The sequence below is a fragment of the Dasypus novemcinctus genome, chromosome 20 (assembly GCF_030445035.2).
Source record: "Dasypus novemcinctus isolate mDasNov1 chromosome 20, mDasNov1.1.hap2, whole genome shotgun sequence".
NCBI lineage: Eukaryota > Metazoa > Chordata > Mammalia > Cingulata > Dasypodidae > Dasypus > Dasypus novemcinctus.
In genome coordinates, this window is record NC_080692.1 from 12172178 (window position 1) to 12182270 (window position 10093).

Consider the following 10093-nt stretch of genomic DNA (forward strand, 5'->3'; position numbering starts at 1 on the left):
ATTTTCTTCTCAAAGATAGACTGCCCAAGTTCTTCAACCATTTCTTACATGGAAATTGTTTTAAGTCCCCCCATGATCTTACCTGGTCTCCAAAGTCTGTATTCCTCTCAATTAAAGTGCCCTGAAATGAACTCAGGAGTCCCTTTTGGGCCTAATGACAAGAAAACAGAGATTTTTTTGCAAAGGAATTGAGAATACAGAACATGCATAGTTCGAATGTACTTTGAAAGCATTACAAAATAATATATAATCAAATGCAAGTTCATATGGTAAAAGCTATAAATATGTGGCCAAGGGATTCCAACCAATGAAGTCCTCCTAAAAAAATTGAGTTTTGATCAAATGTGGGATTCACAGAGAAGAGTGTGAAAAGAATTTTGAGTCGGGAAAGAGGCAAAGTAAGTGGTATCCAGAGATCTGAAAGCAGATTTGTTCAACCAGAGCAGAAGATCAGCCCTGAAAATTGATGAAAGCTGGAAGATTGTGAAGGGAAGAGTTCTTGGGGAGGTTAAAAGTACCAGAACTAAAATATGCCCAGCATCTCCCGTATGCTTGGTGCATGGCATACATTATTTCATTTAATCCTCAGAATTAGCCTGTTGGGCGCCAGTATTCACACCGTAGATGAGAAAAAAGACAAAGTTAGTATGAAAGGGAGTTAGGACTCAAACATAAGTTCTGGACCTTTGGACCTTCACTCTACATCTCATGGAAAGATGGCCAGTTAGTGAGGGGCTGTCAAATGCCAGGATGAACATAAAGAAGTGACAGTCTTAGTTTTGTTTCATGGTGACAGAATGTGTTATTGTTGTCAGTGAAAGTGGTGAAGATAGGGTGTTTTAGTCTTAGTAAATTCACGCATATAATAATACTAAATTAAGTAGAGTTCTTGATCATTAAAAACTCTGGGTGAAAACAAATGCTTAAAACTGTGTGTACATAAACTTTAAAAAAGGGCCTTCTTAGGTGACAATGATAAAAGGGTAAATTTGCAGACAAAAGCAGTCCCCAAGGTCAGTTAGAGCATGTTATAGCTTTGCTGCCTTTATTTGTTATTGGTGAATCACTTCATTTCATAAGCCTCTATATATCCTATAAAGCTTACTAATTTTTTTCATTGCATATCAACAATCTAGAACCATCACATGGTGGAAGCTGGAAGTGGCTCTACAGATCATCCAATCCTGTTTTCTGCAAAGGAGTAACCTAGAATTAGAGAGGTTAAGTTACGTCCAAGATCTAAAAGTTGGCAACTGAAGGGCACAACTGAAGCTCAAATCTAGGCTTCTGCAATTCACCCCTTGAGCTACCTCTGGGAACAAACATCAGCTCAACCAAGCCTACTCCAGTACCTTCAGGACGCCAGCCCACCCAACTGAAAGATGGAAAAATTCACTTGCACTGATCTTTTTTTCCATTGCATTGAGTTGCTGCTTGACTAAATTCATCAAATGAGTCAGCTTCTGAAATATTCCAGCAAGTTCTAGATCAGCCATCCCCATCCCAGAGCCCTGTTCATTTTCCCAAAACTGTATCTTGACTTAGGCCAAACATAACTAAAAGAGATGGGTATGTAGACCCACAAGTTGTTCAGAAAACTTGAACTTCCCAAAGATTATAAGGTCAATGCTTACTTAAGAGCCTAAAACTTGTATGTTCCTCCCTCAGGGAAATAACCACAAAATTAGAAGACTTAGAAGCTGCATCTGCTCAGACCCTGTTAGGAGTCTCTCCTTATAGTCAGCCCAAGGACGAGAGAGCTGGTAAGTGAAATGAGGCATGTTAGTCTGCTCTCTTTAGATCTTTAGATAGAAATCAGTCCTAAGACATTTTCTAATAGCCCAAAACTCTTCCATAGCATCATTTTCCCAAGCTGAGGGGGTATACACGGCAAGAGTGGAAGGTGCTAAGTAGATTTTGTTTGTTCCCTTTTTGCTGCTGCTTTTTCCTGCTTTAAAATGTTTTGCATCTAAAACATTTTTTCCAAAGGTGTTTAAGAGGTTTTAATTTTATAAAACACTGTGATACCGGATACTTTAGGGAACAGTAATTAACTTGGATTATGTTTTCATTTCGGTGAATTCTAAATGAGACGCCTAAATACTGATTTTTGTCTATCACCAGATGGGAAGACACACAGCCCTGCTCATTTCTTAAATATATTATTTTGCTTACTATGAACACTTCCTTAATGATATTTGCAATTTGCCCCTTGCTTAAGCAGGCCTTCCCCAGGAAATGCAATGGATTATTTAAAATAATGAAAAAAAGTTTACTTTTAATTTTTATACTTTTTCCTGGCAGTCCCCGATTCACATTCTATCCACCAAGGGTTGACTACTACCAAAGAAAAGGACCAACATATTCATTTAACAAATATTTTTTGAGCATCTACTCTGGGATGGGTATAGTTTTAAGTATTGGATATTATAATAAATGCAGCATCCAGTTTCAAGTTGTAATCAAGGCCATTTCAAAACAGAGAATGTAAAGATGAAGAACTTTGGTTACAGCTAAATGATATATTAAGCATGAGGTCAAGGGAAAGAATGAACTTTCCTTGGGAGTTCCAGTATGACAGCTCTACAGTATAGTAGCTGACTTTAGAGTTAAGCTTGGTACAAATTCCATTTCTACCATTTACTAAATATTGACCTTGAATGGTGAATTATTTTCCAAGCCTCTCTCCTCATCTGTAAAGTGCGAATAATAGTTGCTACCTTAAATGGTTATTGTGGCGTTTAGTGACATACTGGCTGATTCCCGGAATACACTGATAAATTGCAATCATCCTCTCCCTCCTCCTTATCAAGCCCATTAGAACACATAGTAGACAGTTCAGCATGCAGAAAGTAGCCACTAAGCAGCCACTGTTGCTACTCAGAATAAGAGGTTTATGCCATAACCTCCACAGACTACATCTATATAAATAGATATGTTAAGATGGTCTATTTTTTTCTGGCACCTTATAACTAAAAGAGCACAATAAAGCCTGAATTTGGATAAATCCTTAAGCCAATAAATGTTCATTAATTATGGATGTCTCCTATGGATGATTTTTTTTGAAGTGCAGTTTTATTAATTTCAACCTCACAAGGCATTCAAACCAAGCCAGATGATTTCTATTACAAGTCCTTAGGAAACCTATTTTAATCAATAAATAGGAGAGATTTGAAGTTAGTCTGTCAATTGCTTGTCTCTATTTGGGGCCACTTTCACAAAACTTTGGGTACTTGAAAGGAGCTTGTCTTTTCATTTACACTGTTGATTGGCATTATCTATTCAAAGGCACAGTTTATCCCAATGCCTGGCTGAGTTTTAACACATTTCCCTTAATGAAGCTCCACTGTGGTCTCTGTACTAATAAGCGGATAAGCAAACTGCAAAGTGATTTTAACCAATTAGAGTAATTGTCTCAGGATGGCACGAAATTTTCCTGCTGGTGGTCTCTTACAAGGAAACACATCTAACCATTAGTCTTGGTTTGGGGAGAGTTTTGCACAGAATCAGGGAATAAAATAAATATCCTTTAGTTGGACAGTCATTGACTCTCCTAATGGAGTTCAGTGGCTAGACTTTCAGGAAGTTCATAGGTTCAGACAATTCAAGTGGGTCTTTGAAAAATGGGCCAAATGACTGATGTCCAGTGTAGACTAGAAACAATGAATATGTTAACAACAAATCACTCTTATCTGCGCATTAACGTGCATTCCCAAGGGCCTCAAACAGGCCGTATTGCCAACTCAAGTTGGGTTATAGTTTGGTTATCATGTGAACATAATAAAAAAGCATTTCTTCCACTAAGTCACTTTTTTCTTGTGGTTTTTAAATTTAAATAAAGAAAACCCCTTCTCCTCACCCTGTGAAATATGACCACAAACCATATTCCTCATCCCAGATGGCTTTCCACACTACTGCTATCAAAGTCTTCGGTAATAAAATAACTCCAACTTCAGAACCGTTTTATTTTTCACTGATGTTTCTCCCTTGAAATCTTGTTCTCAGGAGCAAAAGCCTCCTTATATAGTCGTTTTTAAACTTGCAGCTTTCAAGTAACCCTAGCAAGAAAGACAATAAGAAAAATCATTTACATTAATATAACATGATGACGTTGACAGGAACTCTCACATCCATCATTTCATTTGATATATTCACTCCGTAAGTACTTGCCCCGCCACCATGATTCAAATTCTCAGGGAGGGCTCTGGAGACACGAAGAAGAAATGTGTTCCCTATCCTCAAAGGTTTCCTAGTCCAGCCACGAGGCAGATAAAGTATGACTAGTCCACCCACTGCTACTGCTGAAGGAGGCTGAGGGAAATGCCTCTAGCCACATTGTTGGGAAGTGCCAGAGCGGGAACTAAAATTGAGGAATTCCGCTGGCAGTTGAAGACTCTCTCAGTTCCATGGTGTGTAGTGGACTTCGCCATCCCAGGGTCCTCAGAATGGAGGAAAAAAATATAGATTAGAGGGGACTAATGATATTCTACTATAGAATAATTGTGACTCTAGCAATGGAAGAAACTGTACCATTGATGTGAAGACAGTGGCCACGGGAGTTGCTGAAGGCAGGGAGAGGGAAGAAGAGGTGTGACGTGGGGGCATTTTCAGGACTTGGAGTTGTCCTGAATGATATTGCAGGCACAGAGGCAGGACATCTTATATCCTGCCATAACCCACTGAATGGACTGGGAGAGAGTGTAAACTACAACTTGAACTATAATCCATGTGGTGTAGCAGTGCTCCAAAAGGTGTTCATCAAATGAAAGGAATGTGCCACACTGATGAAAGAGGTTGTTAATGCGGGAGGAATGGGGGTATATGGGAATCTCTTGTATTTTTTAATGTAACATTTTGTGTGATCAAAGTATCTTTTTTAAAAAGATAATTAAAAAATTAAAATAATTTTTTAAAAAAATGAGGACTTTTTCACTAAGCACTGTGCTCATCCCATTCTGTAAGGCTGCCCTCCTGGTCTTCCACTGAAGGAACTTTCTCTGCCTCTCTCTGAAGGAGACTCTCTACTTCCAGACAGAAAACAGAAATTCAGTGGGAACTGAATAAGGATTCAGAGTAATTGCAGGTTCTTCTGCAAAAGAGGTCTATAACATTTATGTCCTGAACTTACCTCAGGTCCACTGTGGTATGAGCTATATTCTATAGGGAAAGTGCCTTGACTGTCTTTTAAGGTTTTGTTGGTGCACCTGGGAGAAAATGTTTTAACATGGTATTTCTGCCTAATTACATGTGGATTTCAATAAAGCGCGGGTGTCATCTGATTTTCAAATATTGACTCTTCCATCTGACTTTCCAGTATTTAGTCTCACAAGAGTAAACACAACAGTCATTGTCACATGCGCAAGAATTATTTCATTTGTTTTTGAAGGTGGTGAAGGGATTTACTCTTTCTTCAGCATAAAAATTGATTGTCAAAGAAAAGAAAAAAAAATTGGTTGTCCAAGAAATCTTACCTGATCAAGGGGGAAAGGGAGTGTCCCATTAATTTGAAAAAAAAGCCTTATAGGCATGACCTTAATTGCACGGCAAAGAAAATAAAGATAGTGTTACAAGAAGGAGAAAGAAACTGTCATGTTCTATAAACCAATCTGACACAGGAGCACATTAAGCAACAGGAATTTTTAAAGTACAATAACTGTCCTCACAATTCAGGAATTCCCAAACACGTTCAGCCTATCCTATGACTTCAGCTGGAATTCCTTTTTGAAAAGCAGTATGCTTACATTGTGTAGTTATCATTTTAAAAGCATCCTTGGTGCCTCTATTTTCTATTACTCTTTTAAGGGCGGAATGTACTCTTCATGCCTTTAAAATCCTGATTTTCAACATCTGGTTCATAGCATCTCCCGTTTCCACTGTAATCTCTCTGATACAGATGGAAAAAGAACAGGGGAAGTGCAGGAAAGGGTTATATAAGTAGACCTTCAAAATATCTTGATATTATGTTGAAATATCTCCTGCCAGGTCCAGATACAAATATGGGAGTCAATTACTATGAGTGCTATCCTTTGGGGAGCTACAAGCTTGGAATGGGAGAGGAGAGCCAGAATAGCCAGACGGACAATAGAGAGGGGATTGTCCTGCCCCACTGAATGCTGAAGAAGTAGGTAGGAAAGCTGAGCCCTGATATGTGGTCAGTAAAGTGAGATGTGTTGGAAACAAAAAATATACACCAGCTTTCAGAGATTTAGACATAAAAAAAGTAAATATCTCATTACTACTTTTATATTGATTACATATGAAAATAATATGTTGAACATATTATGTTGAATAAAGTATATTGTTAAAATTAAGTTCGCCTATATTAGAAAATTTTAAATATTTATGTAGTTCACATTATATTTCTATTGGATAGTGCTGTAATAGGATAAGTTGGATTATTCATACCCATTTTTAAAACTAATGTATCTGAATTGATAGAGGGCAGGTAGATAGATAAGTAAATAATAGATAAATGATAGAATGATAGAGAAAATGTGGCAAAATGTAAAAACTGGTGGCTCTAGGCATCTGGATGCGACAGTATGTTTGAGCTCTCTGTATTGGTTTTGTATTACTTTTTAACTGTTCTGTAAATTTGAAATTATTTCAAAATAAAAAGTTTAAAGGAAAAAAATCTAACACATCAGAAGAGCAGAAAATAGACACTTTTCTCTAGAAATTTCTGTCTTAACTGTGACATTCCAAAGGGCAAATGACAGAAACAAGGGTTTAAGGAAGGATTTATTTAAACTCATTCACTCTTTCTCTTCCTTTCTTCCTCCACAGCAGAAACGCAACCTTTTAAATGCCCTAAGGAACACCATTGTCAAAATGGTTTGCTTTATCCTGAATAAAACCTGAAAGAAACTTCAAGATCTTGAGACCAGGTCAATGCTTACAGAATTTTCAGTTTACCTTTTTAGGCCCAGGTATTCCAACAACCCTCTGAATTTTGAGTGTTAATGGCCAATCTAAAATGAAGTATTAAAGATTGAAACCACTATTTCTAGACCTGGGAATCACTTGGCTTAACCTTCTTGCCTATGTAGCTATTTAATCCTCTAACCACATGAAAAAGCGATTGAAAAACCATTCTCCAAGGGTGTTAACCCTGTTGGGAAAGTTCATGGAAGGAGCTTCTCTTACTTGGACATCACGTCAAAGAACGTCAATGCACTTTGATTAGTAACGACTCTGTTAAAAAGCATTGGTTCTAATTATGACACCCGAAATGAATAGCATAGTAATTTACAGTTAGGAACTGTCCATCAAAGAATAAGACCGGTACAGAAATTTAAATACTGGATGGGAAAGCAAATATGTTTTGTTTGACTATGGTCACTGAAAAATCAGGCATAAAAATTTAGGGGCTTGATTTTAGCCTCACATAATCAGAAATCTGCAAAGGGATAAACCCTGGTGCCCCTACCAATGAGGCCATCAGGAACCCCGGCTCTTGCTATCTGTCTGCTCCATGACATTTAGCTGGTAGTTCTTCACCCTGGTATTTGTTACCTGGTGGTTATAAAATGGCTGCCGAAGGTAATTTCCCTATTCCAGGCAGAAGCAGCCTGAAGAGGCAATTCCCATCTCAGAAAAGGCAAAAGCCTTCCCAGTCACCCTCAGCTTACGTCTCATTGGCCAGAACCATGTCCCATGACCAACCCAGAGACAAAAGAGGCTGAAGATGTGAATTTTTTAACTGGGCTCATTGCTACTCTGAAGAAAGTCAGGATTATTTTACCAAGGAAAAGAAAGAGCGTGTTTTGGGTAGGCAACAGAAGTTCATGCCACAGAAAAGATGGGGAGAGTTTCTCTAATTACCTTGTATATAATGAAGCTCAAACAACTGCTAACATTGACAGACAAGTATGAGAAAGCTGAAGAAGAAAAGCATACAAACTTTTAAGGAACTATTGAATTTATAAATCTGGTTAGAAGTAAATAGGATTGATAGATGTTGGATGACCAACCACTTGAAATCAGATTTTTGTTGATTATAATGATGGTTTTGAAAACAATTGGTACAACAATATTTGAGTAACAATGAGCTGTTATAATGATTACTGTGATAATATTGAGCAAATAACATTTAACTATAAAAGGGTAACTATGAGGGAAGCCGATTTGGCTCAAATGATAGAGTGTCTGCCTACCACATGGGAGGTCCAAGGTTCAAACCCAGGGCCTCCTGACCCGTGTAGTGAGCTGGCCCACACACAGTGCTGATGCGTGTAAGGAGTGCCGTGCCACGCAGGGGAGTCCCCTGCATAGGGGAGCCCCATGCGCAAGGAAAGCCTCCTGCGCAAAAAAAGTGTAGCCTGCCCAGGAGTGGCACCGCACACATGAAGAGCTGATGCAGCAAGATGACGCAACAAAAAGAGACACAGATTCCTGGTGCTGCTGACAAGAATACAAGCAGACATAGAACACACAGCGAAAGGACACAGAGAGCAGAGAGCGGGGGGGCATGGGAGGGGAGAGAAATACATTAAAAAATAAATAAATCTTTTTTAAAAAAAAGGAAGTAGAGCGCCTGCTTCCCACATGGGAAGCCCCAGTTTTAATACCTGGTGCCTCCTAAAAACAGAAAACAAAACAACAAGCAAAACAAACAGAAAACTCAACACAGGGATGTCAATGTGGCTCAGTGGTTGAGTGCCGGCTTCCCACATACCAGGTCCTAGGTTCGATCCCTGGCCCCAGTACCTAAAAAAAAAATGGTACCTATGAGTTCAATGGTCAGGAAAACAATTTGGAAGACAAGCAACTAAAGAGAAATAACCTGTTTAAATCCTAGTTTTCTGTGAAGGAGACTGTCTTCCAAATGACATCTCTAGTAAACTGAACCATCTTCTCCCAAGAAATATATAAGTAGTCCCATCCAGTTGAATCACTGAGAGACCAGGGATACTCTCTACTTACCAAGGGAAAATGACATCACCCAGCCAGTCATCCATGATGGTTTCTTTATGAGAGATGTCTTTAGAAGACTAGGAATGCAAGAGATATTTCCATCCTTTGGGCAACTTGAGAGGGGAGTAGCTTAGAGCAGTGTTTTTCAAACTGTGTGGCTTGACTCATAAGAGAGTTGTGAAATCAATTTCTTTTTTACAGAAATATAATGGAATAGAGAGCGTAAGGTTCAGTAAGTTTGTTCCAAGAAATCTGTTTCAGGTATGTATGTACCAAAGAGCAGCCATTAGCAAAGGTCACCAAAAAGAAAATGCAGCCTTGACAACAAAACAAGAACTTAAAACAAGAAACAATCCCAAGAAGATTGAGGCAAGTAGAGTGTTACAACCTCCAGACCAGTGGAGGGCAGAGAAAATAGTAGAAGCAGCAGCAACAGATGAGTATTTATTAAAAGGTTGGTGAGTCTGTATCTTATCCTAATTCATCTTAATTCACACTGAATTGGAGAAGATATGATATTGGAGGACAAGTGACAAAGGACTGATCGAAGAAGGGAACGATACAAATCACGACCAGAAAGGACTTTGGGAAAGCAGGAAGACTGTGATTCTAACCAGTCATCTGTGAGAGGTGCCACAAAGCGAAAGGATCAGCAGTTAAACAAGACTGTGCTTGCAAAAGTCACATGCAATTAGCTGTGTTTATGTGCCTGAATTAAGTCACCATGGTGCTTGTAGCCTTCGCTCCTCCAGCCATTTCTTCATTTCTCCTCCCCCACTCCCATCTATAACTTTCCTGGAGCTAGAACCACATACTCCAACCTCTTCCCACAGGAGTGGACCCACGATTCAGGCTTCGCTTTCCTTGGCCACAGTGACTAATCCAAGAGGAACATAAACCCAGGGCAGGCATAGTAAGAGTCAGCCCCTGCCATGGTTCCAGCTGGAACTTCTTAGGTCATGAGGTAGGTAGATGTGAATTGCAGGCTGCTGGGAACTATCTTCTCTAGTATGAGGAAAAGCTGTCTGAAATAGGAGAGAATGAAGTCAACTCAGAGAAACAAGCAGAACCAAGAGGAGAAAAAAGAGCGAGCCAATGGCTTTATGGGAGTAGCTGAGTAAAGTTGTGCCTGAAATCAGATTTCCCAGTGGGTGAGACAACACATTGCCTTTATGCT